Source organism: Sphaerodactylus townsendi, linkage group LG10 (genome assembly GCF_021028975.2).
Source record: "Sphaerodactylus townsendi isolate TG3544 linkage group LG10, MPM_Stown_v2.3, whole genome shotgun sequence".
Lineage (NCBI taxonomy): Eukaryota > Metazoa > Chordata > Lepidosauria > Squamata > Sphaerodactylidae > Sphaerodactylus > Sphaerodactylus townsendi.
Genome location: NC_059434.1, coordinates 65,996,635 through 66,014,901, shown reverse-complemented (window position 1 = coordinate 66,014,901; position 18,267 = coordinate 65,996,635). Strand labels below are relative to the sequence as shown.

Genomic DNA, 18,267 nt, shown 5'->3' with positions numbered 1-18,267 from the left:
GGGTTATAATGCTATAGAGCCATGGTGGCGAACCTTTGGCACTCCAGATGTTATGGACTACAATTCCCATCAGCCCCTTCCAGCATGGCCAATTGGCCATGCTGGAAGGGGCTGATGGGAATTGTAGTCCATAACATCTGGAGTGCCAAAGGTTTGCCACCACTGCTATAGAGTCTACCTTCCAAAGTAGCCATTTTCTACAGGTTAACTGATTTCTGTCACCTGGAGATCAGGGTAATCCCAGGAGTTCTCCAGACACCACCTAGAAGCCAGCAACCCTAAAAATGGATTTTAGGGCAGTAGTGATCATAACGACTGATATCACTTCCTGTTAAAGAGAATATTTGATCTGTTTTCAGAAAGCATAATTTGGGACCTTCTAGCATTTTAAACATGACTGTGCAGAGATCCAGCCTGACGCAGTGGCTAGAATGCTGGCATCCCAAGCATATATTGGCCTTTCAGATTCCATGGGGATGGAGCACCAAGTGCCAGTGATGAGTGTCCAGCTCTATAGAACAATGCATAGTTCCATATGACTCCTCATGTCAAACGGCATCAAAATTAGATACGATCAATACATGCAAATGCTCATGATTGTCACCGCAGTGCAGAATTGGGCTTCCATGTGTTCTTATAGCTCATGTGGTACATCTTTGGGCAGTACCACTATTTATGTTTAGTCTGTGAGGTGGTCTATTTTTCAGTTTATTCTTTCTGCATCTCTTTAGCAGGATCTGAATCCTATCGTGTTGATTTCAACATAACAGTTCGCCTAAAGTGATAAAAGAAAAGTAATACTGAATTAGCATCTTATTTTGAAAAAAGAAGAGCAGGTGGTGCTTAAGGGACTCCAGAGACCTGAGTTAAAATGTTGATTAAGTAACAGGCGAGAATGAGTTTGATGATCTCAGCGTTCTCCCCGGCGGACGTTTATTCCCCCCATAAGACGATGCTATTTCTGATATACTGCAGCTATTTCCTGTTTTAGATATAGGGAAATAACACACTTCTGTTGTGGGTCAGGAACTGAAAGAAAACCACTGTGGTTAGTTTAACTTTTATTAGCATTATGTGATAATTACTTGAATGCCTATATCTATCACTGTGACCTAATTCCAAAGGACAAGTAGAGAAGCCAAATGGAGATGGATTTATTCAGCAGGCGGCTGGAAATTAACAAACTCTGTCAAGCACTAAAGCTTGCATTATGCATACTATAAAAATAAATATTCATTGCCAAGGTGTCAACTTGCTTCTATCTTCAGAGGAAGAAAATAAAAGGCTGTGGAGCCTTTTTGATACAATGAAGTTGAAGGACTTGGTTCAAGTCAATGTCCTCCCACTATATAAGATGCTGACTTTGCCCCTATGCCCAATGGTTGTCTAAGGACTTTTCACTTGTTTTTAAGGGGGAATGGGGATATATGATTACAGTGAGGTTTTTGCTTCTTCTCAATTTGATTTTTTCTGAACTACACAACACACTATACTTGGGTTTATCCCTGAGACCAGTAAATAGACATGAAGTGGAATTCCATATTTTCCAGCTGCATGTGGATACAATTGGAACTATGTATACATCCCCCAACCCAAAACAGCTTGTTTTGCTGTTTGCTCCAATGGGGAAAATTTAACATAGGACTACACATAAGTTTCCCCAACAGGGGAAACAGAGGGTCCCGAGGACCATTTCACTGCAGGTCCCCTATCCTTGCATGCCATGGCCACAACCCAAATTGGGCCCAGGTGTTCCCGGGAAGCACAGAACTGTCAAATAATACCTCCAGTGGTGTAGTGCCCAGGTGGAAGGGGGGCATCTTGCACCGTGAGCGCGCCAGTGCGGGGTTGTGGCAGGGGTGGACAGGGGGGTGGCAAGGGTGCAGGGCACATACGTGACTCAGGCGCAGTTCCCCCATGCTATGGCTCTGCATACCTCTCAAGTGGATCAGGGGTTAGGTTGGTCATGGAAGCTCTCTGAGTGGCCTTAGGCTAGGCATGCTCATAGCCCAATCCATCTCACAGGGTTGTTGTGGAGACAAAATTAGGAAGATCAAACAATGTTGGCACTCTTTCTTTGGAAAGGATGAAATAAAAATGTTTAGTCATGCAGATCTGTTAAACAAGATTCCCCACCCAGGTGGATTCTTAGGCTTGAAACCAACCACAGTTTGAAGAAAGGGATTTCTGTAAGATCCTTGGTCATGTCCTCTCTGTATTAATTTCATGATGCAAATTCCCCCCTCCCTTTCCTGGAATGATTGTTTCCATGTGGTAGACAGAGACAGGCCCCCATATGTTTTCTTCCATAGGTCAAATAGCAGCTGAGGTTAGGAAAATGGCATAAAGAAAGGGTTAAATGCCACAGCCCCAATTCAAATCTCCCCAGCTGCTTTGAAGGAAAGTGACAGGTAGACCTATTCGCAGCCTCATGTTAGTCACAATCTTTCTCAGCATTGTCAGTGGCTGTCAAAGTGATTCATGTTAGCAGAAGAATTACCACCAGGGGCATGGTCACAGGGATCTAGACAGCAACAGTATGCAGTGTTTTGACGGACCTGATAAATGTCTCCTGTGACAAGAAGACTTTATCACTTGATTTGATGTCCTTTCTGAGAGCCTCACCAAAGACCCTTGACAGACACAGATTGTTAATGCACTTTGTTCCCCATCCAGCTTTTTCAAAAGGATCTTGCTTGGCTTTCATGTCTGCTCTTCTTCCCACCCTCTGTCTGCTAGTTTGCTTTTTAGTTTCATCTCTGCCTAGCCGTTTATCATCTGTCCCAGACTTTTTCAGCAGTCTGTATACTGCTATGGAGAACAGTGGCTTTCCAAAAAATACAACAATCATGAAACCACAAAATACCTCTGGTAGGTCTTTATCTCTTTTTGGGAAAGCTGAGTAAATTTCCCACACTGAAATCATGTAGGTAATAGCCTGAATGCCATATGTAGTTCATTACATGTGAGAAACATGTAAGCAGCAAGAAGATCCTGTTTATAGACCACATACCAGACTTGAAGGAGGACTTACTTATCTGTCTTGGACATGGAGGAGTACTTTGCTGTCATGCTAGATGCCAACTGGGTAAGGTCCCAGCCAAACTGGGGCCTCTGTTGTGTTCCATTATCTATCATCTATCCAATACTTCAAACATTTGTCATGTAAAAGAGGGCAAATACTTTAAGAAAGGTTAATGGAAATTAGTAGCCGAAGTTCTTCACGCAATAGAGATAAATAATATAACCTGGTAAGTACCAGTAATAGCAGATTACTTCTCCATTAAAAGAAAAGGTTTCTTCTTCCTCCAAGCAGTTGTCAACCCTTAGTGCTTACCTTTGCATGAAAAATGCATACAAGGACAGATAAATGTGATGTGCCTGTCCAAGTAGGCCACTTAGTTTACTTTGCCCTGTGTACTTTATTCTGACCCTTAAAGTATCTGCACATCCGGGAGGTAGTTGTTTCAAGCTTGTGGAATAATCCTACCTCACAGGGTGTTTGTTGTGAGGGGGAAGGGCAAGGAGTTTGAAAGCCCCTTTGAGTCTCCTACAGGAGAGAAAGGGGGGATATAAATCCAAACTCTTCTTCTTCTTCTTAAATGATCCTTTAAGAGGTAGATATAATGTATAGCAGAATTTGCTTGACCATTTTCACCCCCCTAATGTTATAGATGTTCCTGTCTTCTTTTTTTTAAAAAAACCTATTAACAAAATTCTATTTAAACCTGATCGATACTTTACTTTCCAAAGTATATTTAGAGCAGAGAATGCTTCATTATTTTGTTATTTAGTTCCAGATTGTGTTTTTCACCTCAGTTTACGAAGTCATGTGTTAATTAGTGGTGTCAATACTCTTGAGCAGGGGTTCCCAACCTTTTTAAGCCCATGGGCACATTTTGAATTCTGTCACAGCATGGGTAGCACAGCAACAAAATGGCTGCCATGGGAGGTGGAACCAGCCAAAAAATGATTGCCACAGCTTAGCATCAGTAAAGTAGTGTAGAGCCTTGTGCTGTGGTGGCATCTCCTGTGAAAGCAATATTTGAAAAACAATCTGGGCAATCAATCTAATCTTCAAATGTCAATCAAAAGACCTACCTGGCCCCACCCACTTCTTAAAACCACTTGGTGGGTGCCAGAAAAGATGTTGGTTCCATTGCTTTCACATCCTGCCTGTGAGCTCCCAAAGGTACCTGGTGGGCCACTGCGAGTAGCAGAGTGCTGGACTAGATGGACTCTGGTCTGATCCAGCAGGCTTGCTCTTATATTCTTATGATCTTATAATCCTGACCTCAATATCAATAATTCCAGATCCCCCTCTTCCATAGTGTTAACACGCAGGGTCTGGAAACTGGCAAGGGAACTTACAGATGGGGCCTCACTGGCAATGTAATGACATCACCAGTGACATGCTAGTATTTCTCCCTGTACATGTGGCAGTTACATCAAAATGTATCTGGGCAATACAAGATATGCTCTGGCATTTGGGCAAAACTCTTTGGTTAAATCATCTTTGTCCAAATACTACAGTGTCCCCAGTATCACACAGGGACACACTGACATCACTTCCAGGTGCATGAGGAGAGATGGGGACACTGCCGCCACCACCACTCCTATTTGCTGCTATTTTCCCCCGGCCGCAACAGTGAGGAAGTGCCCCCTGAGAGTGGGGAATTCCCTGTCTTGGCAGGAGTATGGTAAGTCTACAAGACCATAGTACCATGTGCTTGAAGTTCACTGGGTCTCATATTAAAGGTCCAGTAAAGGTCCAGATCCCGTAAAGTTAAAGATTACTGGTGTAATAGTCTTCTTAACCCCATTTCAAAGAGATATGGGCTACCTTTGGAAAGTTATCAGAAACTCAGTGCAAATTACATTTGTCTTGGGATTGTCACTTGAATTACATGAAACTTATCTTGATCCACCAACCTTGGCTATCAATCTTTTTCAAGCGTCATTTAAAGTGTTGGTTTTCAAGGCCTAGATTGTTTGGGCCAAAATAACTGAAAAGCGGCTTTCCCCAAAGTGTTGAGATGACTAGTTAAGCCCTAGTTTACATACCACCCTTCCCTCGAGAGGCAACACAAAACAGTATCTCCTTCACCTCTCTTACCAAAAATTCTTCGGCTTGTTTCAGAGAACAAAAGTTCAGGAGTTGTTAATGAAGACTAAATAAGTGCAGAAATGTTCGCTTGGACAGTAATAATTTACTGACATTGGTCTCTGGAGCTGGGTATATTTAGCACTCCTGGTAACGGAATCCATGTCATTCATTAAGCGACAGTCAATTATCTCTATTACTGAGGAGCCTGAGCTCTCAACAAGATTCTTTAACAGGAATTCAGCGGACCACAAGGATGCTTTACAAGATTATGTTGGTACTGTTTGTACTGTTCCAGCCTGCCATTAACAATCTAACACTTCATTTCTCAACACTTCGAAGGTTTTTCTCTGACACTTCCATTTACTTTGGAAGAGATGCCCAGGGAAGCAAGCAGAAGAATAGAATCATAATTACACAATACATTGTGGCCCTGCTTTGCCACACATTAGAAGCTCACAAAATGAATTGCAGCTTAGTCAATCCGATGTTTGTTTATACGTGTGTGTGCGTGCCTGTGTTTATAATATGTTGCACACACAGGAAGACCAAGTATCATCTCTATATGTTTTAGTTTACTATTCTTTATTATAATTTTATAAATTATACTTTTGTTTTTATATTGTTGTTAGCCACTCTGAGCCTGCTGCAGTGAGGGACAGTGGCATAAAAATCAAACAAACAAACAAACAAACAAACAAACAAACAAATAAATAAGAGGACCACAACATACAGAAAACCACTAGCCAGAGAAGAAACAGATTCAAGGTTCTTGTCTCTCCTCATCCTGACTGAAAGGAGAGGACTGTGCTTCAACTGCCAATTCTCCTCAGTGAAAAAAAAAGAGGGAAAATGAAATTCTGGTTCTGGCACCAGCTTACAGTTTGGGTTGAGAATTTCTTGGATATTTAAGGGGGAGCCTAGGGAGCACAGAATGCAAGAGAAAGAGCTCAGAAGAGATGTGATACCATACAGTCTGCCCTCCAAAGCTGCCATTTTGTCCAGGGCAACTGATCTCTGCCGTCTGAAACTTAGTTGTAATTTCTAGAAAACTCCAGGTACTACCTACCTACCACAGGAAAAAGTGATGTAGGACAGTTCCATAAGTTCCATCAGAGCAAGATCACGGGCAACCCAATCCAAATCACAAGGCAGCTGGTGATGCCTCCAGAGAGCTTTCAGGTAGCATGGGGAAGCAATTAGAATGCAAGCCCTCCATAGGGCTAAATGGATTTATGCTATGTTTTCAAGTGTCATAAGGCCAAGGCCTTGGGTGCTGTGTTCCTGGAAGCAAAGCCTGGGTGGAAGCCAACCAAAATTGGCTCTACCCTTGGGAACACCTCTGGCCTTCCCCTGATGCACTGATGGGGCTGGCTATGACGTAGGAGCACTGATGCAGTGCCCAATACCACAACTGGGTATCCAGGAGGGTCACAGTGTCTGCCAATTGGCATGTTTGCCCCTTGCCAGAATAAGTGCTTCAAGGGCAAATCCACCGGTGCAGGCCCATGCCGCCTTTATAAGAATTCTTTCTCCCAAAAAATGGGCCATAAATTAACTTGAGACTCTCTCTCTCTCTCTCATATCTGGTCATTGACTGTAAATAAAGTCTTCTTCTTCTTCTTCTCTCTCTCTCTCTCTCTCCCTAACTTCACAGGTTTGTTGGTTACGAGTATAAAATGGCCAAGGCATGTTCAATTTGTTATGGTTAGGATTGGTAAATAAAAATCAATTCATACCCTGCAAGGATTGAACACACCTATCAGCTATACTTCTTCATTAAGCAATTGAGAAACAATGTGCAATTCATCATCTTGAAAAATAACTTAAATAATAAGATTAATAATGAATTGCGCAATGAAGGGATTTGAGTTGATTGCATCATATGTACAACAGCACAGTGCTGGATTTTTGGACACACGAAGTAAGCTATGGTTTCAGGAGATTGTGCTTTCTAATTCCAGAGTAATTCATCTTAAGTGAATGCCACCAACTCAATCTTCTATCAGTCAATAACCCTACCCAACCATTTAGGGTTATTTTTCCAAGATTCTGTTATTTACAGATAAAGTTTTAAATTACCCGGAGTAGCCTGAATCTTTTTGAGCTTTATATTCTAGTATGTATATCCGTTTATATTCTAGTATGACCTGCGAGAATGCTCAATTTGACATGTTATGTTTGCCATGGGCTGCCAGAAGGACCTCAGAGACTCATCATGTGATTGTGCTGAGCAGTGTAATATTCCTGATGTTATGGTCAGAAGATAGATGGCTTGCCATGCAAAATCCCTACGTGGTATTATCACAATGAGAGTAATGTGCACTCTGGTTGTTGGATACACACTCCAACCATGTACTGTAAAATCATGTTGACGGCTCTCTCACAATGCAGCACTTCTGATAAAGCTTGAATATAAACATTTTCGAGAGTATTACAACACATTCATTTACAACACATCCGGTCAGTACAGCCATACTGGCAGCTCACGTGCAAGACTGGATAACATTGGGCCAGAGGGACTCAAATTCAAATGCCTCTTCAACCACGATGCTTGCTGAATTACCTTGGGCAAATCACACGCTGACAGACTAACCTACTTCACAGGGCTGTTGTGAACAGAAAATAAGGTAATCTATACATATAACACCCTGAACCTCTTGGAGGAAGGCTGGGATTTACAAACATATGCACCATGAAGTCACAATAACTGACTTATGGGGTCCCAGCAAAGAGCTTTCAGGGCCAAGGAGTGTTTGCCTTTGCCTGTCTCTGTAGAGTCTTTGATGGTCTCTCATCCAAGTACCAATTCTGCCTGGCATCCAAGATCTGACAAGACTGAGCTATGGCGTGCCACCTTCCGATCCCTGGGATATTCATATAATAAATAAAAGCTGACTTGGGATCATTTTAATTCAATGTACTCATTCAATATTTTGAACTTTAACTAGGCATGCCGCAAACAGTGATGCCAACATGATATCTGTCCGGGTAAACTTATCTCGCTCAGAACTCCCTCAGTTACACAAGGTATGTTCCAAACTGGCTCACCAGGGCAAAGTTCCACAGCAAAACTCCTCTTGTACACAGCACCATGCTGAGCAGCTTCGCTCTTGCATGGTACATGTTGAGCTACAGGCCAAGGTAATTGCAGCTTCCAGCTGTTTTGAGAGCATAAAATAAGCTACTAGAGAAGATTGGCTGCTGAAGTCATTGTAGGGTCATCAACCTGGCCAGCCTACGAAAGATGGAATCACTTGCAGCTCATCCCTTCTTTGTGCTTGGGCAGTTGGATACATGCTTTAAATGACCAGCATTGGATAGAATTCATTGGCTTGTTTCCTGCCAGCACCCATTTGAAAAGTGGTTATAACAACTGGTTTCAAAATTATGTGGAATTGGAAGCAGACACGCAAGACACATAGAGACACCTGTCAGAAAGCATGAACTATTTTTTCCTTTTCAACTTGTGCCTTTTAAACATTAGAAACAGCAGCAGATAAGTGTGGTGGTATTGCAAAAAAAACCCCAGCTAATCATGCAAGAAAGTTCAAATCAGATGCATTTCAAATTTCCCTTATCACACTGGAGAATTAGTTCCTTACTCATAAGTAGCAAGCACTATATGAATCTAATTGGTACCTGCTGGAGTGTAATGGATTTTAATGGCTATTTTTTGATTTTATAATTTGAATTGTTTTTTAAATAGGTTTGAGAGGGGTTGGGCTCAAGCCAATGCGCATGCAGGATGCGCAAGGTTTGGTGGTATGTGTCCTGCATGGCGATTGGTTAAATGCATTGTTGGACATTCAAACCCTTAGCCAATTATATATGGTAAGATAAGATGTGCCCATGCAGAAATGTTCACCTGCAGCAACTTAATAAGACAAAAGGACCCTCACACCAATGGTTCCCCGCACATTACGGTCTGCTTCTGATGTCTTAGTCTTTTTCCTGCTCTGTTTCACAATAGCCTTTTGATCTGTTTTAACATCCTGGCTTTTTTGAAGCAGTATGGTTTGAACATTTCATTCAGGAACCTCATCTTTCCTCTTGGATGCCTTGGAAACCAAACAACACAAAGTCATTTTTAACAAAACAGAACATGCTAACTCCTCTGGGCTTGGCACGACATCTGACTAGTCTGTTTCTTTGTAGAATAAATAACCATTAAGAATTTGCTCCTTTTTCACACTGGTCACCCTTATTGTCAAGTGGGTGGCCCAATTGTCATTCATCCCATTGTGCACATTTTCCACTCCTGAAACAAAGCTGTTTGTCGGAACTCAGCTGTATTTTACCAGCTAACCATTACTGTGATTTATTTCATTCAAATGTAATACATGCTAAAGTTGCAGGGAAACAAAAACTGTGGTCATATTGCACGAACTCCCTTAATTTCTTTTTTAAAAAAAACATGCATCAACTTCTTTAATACAACACAAACTATACCTGTTATTACAACCAGCTAGCAGCAATGCCACAAATTAGGCATATACTATTAGACCTTGTGTAAGATCTGCTGACAGAAACAATCCCACTCTACCCGCTCCAGGATGGCTTAGGAAACTTATCACCTGCTTTAAGGGTTTACTAGGCACTGGTGGGCTGCAAATCTTTATTTAAATCGTATTCTAGTTGTATTTTTTGTGCATAATATTGTATTCCAGCCACTGAAATTTGCTGTGTAAATATTCCCACTCTCTCTGCCTCTCGATATGCACACATGCATGCATGACCCATGCTGGAGAGTTTATCACTTTCAAAATCATGGCAGTTACTTTTTGTGTCGTTAGGATTGCCCACTTCCAAGTGGTTGCAAGAGATCTCCCAATATTACGACTGATTTCTAGACCACAGAGGTCAGTTCACCTTTAGATAGTAGACTGCATGGCATTATATCTTATTGAAGTTCCTGTCAGAACATGTGTTTAGATGGGACAAAATCTAGATGACAGGTGGACACTCCCTCCAGCAAGTGCCGTGTGCATAATTAGAGCTGTGTGCATAACTGTGTACTGTGTGCAAAGTCTGATAAGACATGGGCACCGGATTGGCACCTCAATTGTATATAGTTGGCACAGACTACAGAGTGAAAAGAGCCTGGAAACACCTGTGGTCTGGCGGAGCACTTTGACGGTAGTTAGCAAATAAACAGAACTGCACGGTGACTGTGTGTCTTTGGGTTCTTGTTTGCATTGCACTCTGCGAGGTGTCCTACTCACGAGTAAGCCGCTGCCTTCAACAGGTTATGGGCCCAGATTCTGCCTTTACTCGTGAGTAACTGTTTGAATTGCTGTGTGCTAAACAGCTTTCACGGCTGCACCATGGCTGCATCTTTTGCTGGCTTGCTCTTCGAGCCGCCTCACAGAGCAGAACCATGTGACTCCTGGTGTTTGAAGATGAAGGCTTATCTTCATGCGTGAGGATTTGTGGACATTTGTTGGAGCACCCTCCCCGCCAAGAGCCCACGGGCTTTGTTACAGATAAGTGGGCTGAGGAGCGGGCAAGAGCTGCCCATCATCTTTGGCAGTGGAGAGCTCCCAACCGCTGTAGATATCAAGGACGAGCGGCCGCATCGGAATCCTGGAACTTACTCCAGAGACGCCTACCAGCTTGAGTCTGTTGGCACATGGAAAGTCTTATTAACAAGACAGTTGCATCACCTCAGGCTACGGAAAGGTGACTCTGTCTTCTGAGCATTTACAGAAAAAAATGAGGACTTTGTTTTCTGAACTAGCTGACCGTGGTCTGCTCTTTATGAGGATTCACATAAAGCCTATCTACTGATTGCCCTCTTGACGTAATCGTGGGAGTCGCTTTTGGTCAGCAGCCTCCAGACGGTAGCGGATGCCGCTTTAACCCTGGACTACGCCACCTCGAAGCTGCTGGACTGGCGAGCTTACAGAGGGAATTCCTTTGGTGAGGAGCGTTGCTGTGCCACAGAAGGAACCAACTCCTTCTGAAAGCGTCCATCCGTCCTGCCAGCTGTTTGTGCGAATTGTATGCGTTGTTACAGGTGTGGAGCTCCTGGCCACCTGGCAAGAGCATGCGTGAAAGTGCTGGACTGGCGTAAGCCCAAACAGGGACAGAAGAAGGGTCTCTGGGAGAAGGGACTCTGCCGCTTCCTTCGCCTGCCTTTTTGGTCGCAAGTAAAACGACAGGGACAGAGATGGGACTTGGCTCATTGACTCTGCCTGTTCTATGCATATCGTGAACCGCGGAGCATTTGCTAACAGAGGATCAACGCATTCCAGAGATCGTTTCATGTAAGCTGGTAAACGGGACTCCAGCCTCTGTGGAGAAGCAAGGAACTGCTAATTTGCCGGCTTTGAATGGACACATTACAAAACGTCCCTTATGTGCCCCTATTTGACTATCGCTTTGCTCAGTGTTGCTGGGAAATGACAACATATGGATAAAAGTGTTGTTCAATTTGTTGATCAAACATGTACCATATCTAAGAATGGTGTCTTGTGTATGCTAAGGTAAGCCGCCTAAACGTGGGTTGTGGTATTTAGAAAACTGTGATAAGAGTACCGTCTGTATGTTCGAGAAGGTAGCAAATGTATCAGTGTCAAATGTTCCTCCTCAAGCGACCCCAAATTCTATTGCTACTACTATCATCGAGCTTTTTTGGCCATATGAACTTCAGATCACTAGCCAACCTAGTAAAGGTGTGCAATCTGGAAGGTGAAACTCCTGCAAAAAGTTTTTGGAGTGCTCTGTGTGTGGCAGAACGAAAGTGGTGCTGCTCATCCTTCAACTGCCAGGAAGCAATCTCAGAGTGTCTGTCCGGCCACTCCAACTGGTCCCATATGGATCTTGCAGGGCCATTTCAGCTCAGCTAGGGAAAGGCTGGCACCTCATGGTTCTGTGTGACGATTATAGTAGGTACACGTACTCCTTTTTCCTAAAGTCGAAGGCTGAGGCGTTTCCTAAGTTCAAGAACTGGGTGGAAATGGTGGAGAAGGAATTAGGTCATAAGGTGACATCATTGCAAACTGACAGGGGGGGAGAATGGACCAGCAATAAATTTCAGTCATGGCTGGAAAGAAGGGGAATCCAGCATCGCAAAACGAACCCGTTTCGACCTCATGAGAACGGGGTGGCTGAAAGGAAAATAGCTGTGTTGAAGACTCTGAAGCAAAGCATGCTGTTAGATGCTGATTTGCCAGAGTACTTCTGGGCTGAAGCAATAAATACAGCCACATATGTGCTGAATAGAATGTGGTCTTCAGTTGTAGAACAAACCCCGTATTTTCTACTGTATGAGAAAAACCCTGACTTGTCAAACATGAGGATTTTTGGAAGTAAGGCTTTTGCGTTGGAAAGCACCACAGCAGAGAAAAGCAGGTGACCCCAAGTGGCAAACTTTGACCTTTGTTGGCTATGAGCCATTGACGAAAGGATTTAGATTCTTTCTCCGTTTTGGACGAGTTGTCATTTCCCGAAGTGCTAACTTTGTAAAGCATGCGAACTGGGAGAAAATACACTCAAACACCGAGGTGTTACTCCCATTTACTGAGCCTGAAACAGTTAATGGACAGCAGGCTTTGCCAGCTGCTGTTCAAGGTCAGAGCTCTGAGCACAGAAGTGTGAAACGACCAAGAGGTAAACAAACTGACTCCACAGATGAAGAGTCAGAAGGGGAGGAGGTGGAACGTACTATCCCCCGCACGTCCAAGAGGGTAAACAAGGGTGTACCACCTGACCGGTATGGTCATAGCCAGAATGTGTATGTGTGTCAGACTTCTGTCTACGAGCCAACCTCCTATGCAGAGATTTTATCTCTCCCCAAAGAAGAAAGAGAGAAGTGGGAGGATGCTATGGAGGCTGAACACAGTACCCTTGTAAAACAGAAGGTGTTTGTGAAAGCAATCGCACCTCCGAAACAGTAGAAAGTAATAGGTTCTAAATGGGTATTCAAAAAGAAAGCTACGTTGCCGGCCAATAGACTGATTTATAAAGCTAGAATTGTTGCTCGGGGCTTTTGCACAGGAAAAACCCGAAGAAGAAAAAGGGTATTCCTCCACAGCCACAGGCTGCCAGAATCTTTTAAGATTCTGTCCTTGCTCTAGCGAAAGCAAATACATGACTACGCGGTTGCATCATTTTGATTTTCACGCGTATCTCAAATGCTTCGCTTAAGGCAGAACGCCTACATGGCTTCCCCTGCTGGTTAATACGTAAGGTGATGACCCTAAAATGGTTTATAAGCTGCAACGTTCCCTGCACGGCCTCATACAAAGTGGTGGAACTGGTATTGCTGCTTAGATGCAAAACTGAAAGAGTGTGGGTTTCATCGCACTTCTGTTGATGCCTGTGTGTATGTAAGGGGTCAAGCATCACATGGCAGAGATCGTATTCGGTGTATGTTGATGATATATGTCTATCTACACAGACTGACCCGAAAGCTGACAATATCTTTAAGGAACTGGAGTGAAACCTTTGTGGTTAAAGACCCAGCTTAAATAACCCACTACCCAGGCATAGATATCAGACAAGTGGGAGATGTAGGCTGCTTCATGTGTCAGAAGAAGAAAATAGGAAGCCATAGTGAAAAAGTGCTGAGTTAGATCGCGAGAAAACCATGTAAATACCAATGACTGTGGAGTTCCGTAAGGAATCTTGATACAGAACTGTGTAGCATTCCAGAACTAAGCAGGTCTCTGTTAGGAAGTTTACTCCACATCGCGAACTGGACGCTTCTAATTACAGACCTAAGCCGCCGTAGTTATTCTAAGCCGACATGCTGCTAAGCCAACGCAGCATGACTGGGTAGGTCTGACTCGTGTGATACGGTATCTCAATGGCACTGCTGAACTAGGGTTACTGGTCAAAGCTGATAAACAGAGTAATATGCTATGTGCTACAACAGATAGCTCGTTTGCTGACGGTGAGAACCACAAGTCATGCACAGGTTTTGTAATAACCTATGCCAATGTACCAGTATCCTGGCAGTCCTGATAGACAGACCTCAGTCAGTTTCTCAACTGTTGAGGCCGCAGCCCTGTGCCATCTCTGAAACATGCAATGAACTGTTATGGATAAAGGCATTGTTGTCAGAGCTAGGGGAAACTGTTCACCAACCAATCCCCGTGTTAGAAGATTCACAGACAGCCATTCATCTGGCAGAAACAGAAAACCTAAAGGCTAGAACTAAGTACATAGGCGTGAAATATGAACGCAGTATCGAACCAGTACAAAGCGGTCTTCATTAAGCTGCAATATGTAGATTCTAAGTCGAATGTAGCTGGACGCCTTCACCAAGCTTCCTACTGCTAAAGAAAAGCATACGCTTTTGTGTAAGCAGCTGCATGTGATGTCTGTATGAAAATGGGCCATGTAATGTCTGTCATACCGATTTTGGAAGGGGTGTCAGAACATGTGTTTAGATGGGACAAAATCTAGATGACAGGTGGACACTCCCTCCAGCAAGTGCCGTGTGCATAATTAGAGCTGTGTGCATAACTGTGTACTGTGTGCAAATACTGTGTACTGATAAGACATGGGCACCGGATTGGCACCTCAATTGTATATAGTTGGCACAGACTACAGAGTGAAAAGAGCCTGGAAACACCTGTGGTCTGGCGGAGCACTTTGACGGTAGTTAGCAAATAAACAGAACTGCACGGTGACTGTGTGTCTTTCGGTTCTTGTTTGCATTGCACTCTGCGAGGTGTCCTACTCACGAGTAAGCCGCTGCCTTCGACAGTTCCTTCCCAAACCCTGCCCTCCACAGGTTCCACCCCCAAAATCTCCTGGTATTTCTCAAAACAGAGCTGGCAACCCAAGGTGTTACCCAAAACAAACATCATTGCACAGGGATGATGTCCTACCATACGCTCAAAACTCTATGGTTGCAGGGAAATGCTAGAGCATTGCCTGACAGGATGATGTCACTTTCAGGTTGTACCAGAAGTGACACCATGGCATAAGAACAATGCCAATCACATCCCCCCCCCCCATTTCCTTCAGCTTTCTCCCCATTGCCCAAGCAGAACCAGAAGGGACCCAAACGTTTCCAATATACACAGTCACCTTTTCATATGAAGAGGGCAATATGCACATTTTGCATGCCCTTACAGTTTTAGTACATGCTACATGGGTTTGTTGCACTTTTTCATACTATTGACAGCACATTCTATAGAACAATCACACACTATTGACAGCACATTCTATAGAACAATCACAAAAACCCACCACAACCAATAATCCTGGTGGATGCCATCTTGGAGGTGGAGAAGAGTTCATGTCAAATTCCAGTCTCCTTCCAAGCCTATTTCCAATGAATAATTACCCTTCATCATGAATGGCCATAAAAGTTGGTGCAACTGATTATAAACTTCTTGCCAGTTCTGAATATTGTCAAGGAACATAAACTCCAGAGGAACATTTCTCACTTGCTGGGCCCCAGGCAAAAGTGCAGTTAATAGCTTCCTTCCCAATTCAACTAATTCCAAATTTTACACTCTTGGGACGGTGGAATGAAAAGGAATGGCTGCTCCGAAATCAAACTTCCTAATACAGGAAGCTGCCGCTGCTGGGAAGCACACCCATCAATCCGTCTTCAGCACTAAGTGTCACATATTACGATTCATTAGCAAACATTTGCTTCATGCCACAACATCTGTCTCACTTTGTACATATTACACATTGTATGAAACACTGATTGCTTTGAAGTGAGTGGCAGAATTCATGTGAACTTTGTTGATACTTCTATACATTTATTTAAAGTTTTTCTAATCTTCCTTTCCATTAAAACATCCCAGGCAGCTAAGTGTAACAAAGTATAAGACGATTAAAAAACTCCCCGAAAAACCTTAACTAAAGGCAGAGGCAGCCACGTAAATAAACTATTATTAAAACAGTAGTAAAAATGCTACTGTTTTAATAACACAGCAAACCCTCAGTTAAAAAAGCACAGCAAACCCTCAGTAAAAATGCAATAAAAGTGCAGGAGTTACAAAACGGTAACAAACCCCCTTAGCACCTTCCCATCATAGCAATAGCAAACCGTGGGCCTTTCCCCACTCCCTTCCATCCCCCCCCTCTCTATGCTCAAGCTGCTACTCTCAGCATCGCAGGCATCCCAGGCGCAGCATGCCCAGGGAAAACAAACTCTACCCACCCTCGCCGGGTTCAAAGCGGGGTCGCCAAAGGCTTCGCTCGAAGAGCTGCTCTGGGATGCCGCGTGCTAAGGGGGCGCGGCAGCGGCAGCGTCGGGGCGGCTGCACTGTGGCCACCCCTGCTGTGGGAAGGGAGGAGGAACCCCGCGCTACTCTCCTCAAGTAGCGCGGGGCTTACAGTAAGTGGGGAAAGGCCCTATAACTAGTTGAAGGCAGCATAAAAACATTGACCAAAACTGACTGGAATGAGAACATTTTCATCTAGCACTAAAATGATTGCAAGGATTGTTGTTCAAGCTCCTGGGGAAGGTTGTTACAGCATTGTAGCATCATCACCAAGAAAACCCTCTCAAGGGTGACCTCCTGCCTCCATTGAGCAGGCAGGAGTAGCCTCTTAGTAAAGCCTCTGTTGAATATATCTGTAAAGAGGGGGTACTTTATGAGAGCAGGTGGTCCTTCAATTACCTTATTCCTAAGGTTTAGGCCTTCCGAAATTAAAACCAACTCTGTAAATTATGTCTGGAAACCAAGTGGAAGCCGATTATGATAGGTTAAAGCTTTAGGGCACACCTATGAAAACCCTTGCTGTATTTTGAAATTTCTGAGAGAGCCGACTAGTCTAATTGTGGATATTTGGGGAAGTACTTCCAAACTCAGTGCTCTTAATGTATGAGAGAGCAAGAAATTATACACAGACCCATTTAAACCATTGCTACATTTAAATACTAATCTTCATGCTAATCATTTATTCTGAGGGAAAGGGAAAAAATCACCTCAAGACTGAGAGATTCATGAATTCATCCTCCTGCTATGATGAGTCACATTCACGTAGGGGGGTGAGATGGGATTACAACTCAAGCATCTTTTAAGTCTCTGGGGGAAGAAAATGGAACCAGAGGGCTATCAGCTGTCACAGACCAAAATGACCTGGTTTATGCTTCGAATGTAGACAGGAAAGTAGTCACTATTTCCTTCAGCTTGGCTTTTGGTTGTTCAAAGATCTTCCCATTTGCCTTGATTGTGGAGAGACTGGCTCAACACGTGAGCGAGAAAAGCGCTCTCAATTTTGGTTATCTTGCTTGGCTCCAGCTTGTCCAAGTGACATCTGACTCCAGCGTAGATAGCAGTGACTTGCTCAATAGCCATGGGAACATACTGTCCTTGCTTGAGCAGCTCGGTCAGATGAATGCCACATGGAAGGAAGTTAACCCCAATTTCCTATTCAAATCAGTCCTGTGTGGCTTCTAGTCACAGTGGTAAGCAGCTTGGAATAGTGATTTTTCACGAGGAAAACAGCATAGGGTGCACATCATTAAGCTTTTTGCAGTTACAACTAGACGGTGATTTGGTAAACCCAAATCACAGACCCCCCCCCCCCCAAAAAAAAGCCATGTTGGAGTTTTGGGATGTGCATGTTCTTTTTCTAATAAAAAACCCCGAAGTGTATTTGAAAAGCCGAATATACCTGGGAGCAGCTTTTTAAATCTCCCCTCCCCCTTCGGCTACCGTTTCCAAAGCACCCATGGACTTGGGAGTCAGCAGAAAGGGGAGGAGAGAGATCTGAGAAAGCACACTGAGACCCCTTCCGCACATGCAGAATAATGCACTTTCAATCCACTTTCAGTGCACTTTGTGGCTGGATTTTACTGTGTGGAGTAGCAAAATCAACCTGCAAACAATTGTGAAAGTGGATTGAAAGTGCATTATTCTGCATGTACGGAAGGGGCCTCAGAAAGCTCAGGGCAGTATGGAAATCTGTCCCCGCCAATGTTTTCCAATCTTTCCAAGGCTTGGGAAATACCGACAGAGGTTCTCTCGTACGCAAGAGTTGCATTGTAGCCTTAAACAATACTACTAGTTGAAACATCGCCTGTAAGCAACAAAGATCACCTTCTCAGAATGAAAACACCTGAGGCTTGATTAATGGTAACAGCGGGTATAACAGGAGTCACCTGGGAGTTAAGGAAAAAAGTCAGATAAGGCAATGAGAGGCAGAGGGCAGGAGGAGAGCCCTGGTTCTTTTTCCTTGAT

At 43.6% G+C, this 18,267-nt stretch overlaps 1 protein-coding gene across 1 annotated transcript in view; it reads right to left on the bottom strand.

Annotated features, from left to right (window-relative positions):
- Positions 1-18,267, bottom strand: part of DKK2 (dickkopf WNT signaling pathway inhibitor 2) — a 78,275-nt gene that overhangs the window by 18,208 nt on the left and 41,800 nt on the right. The gene's annotated exons all lie outside the window — the stretch shown is intronic.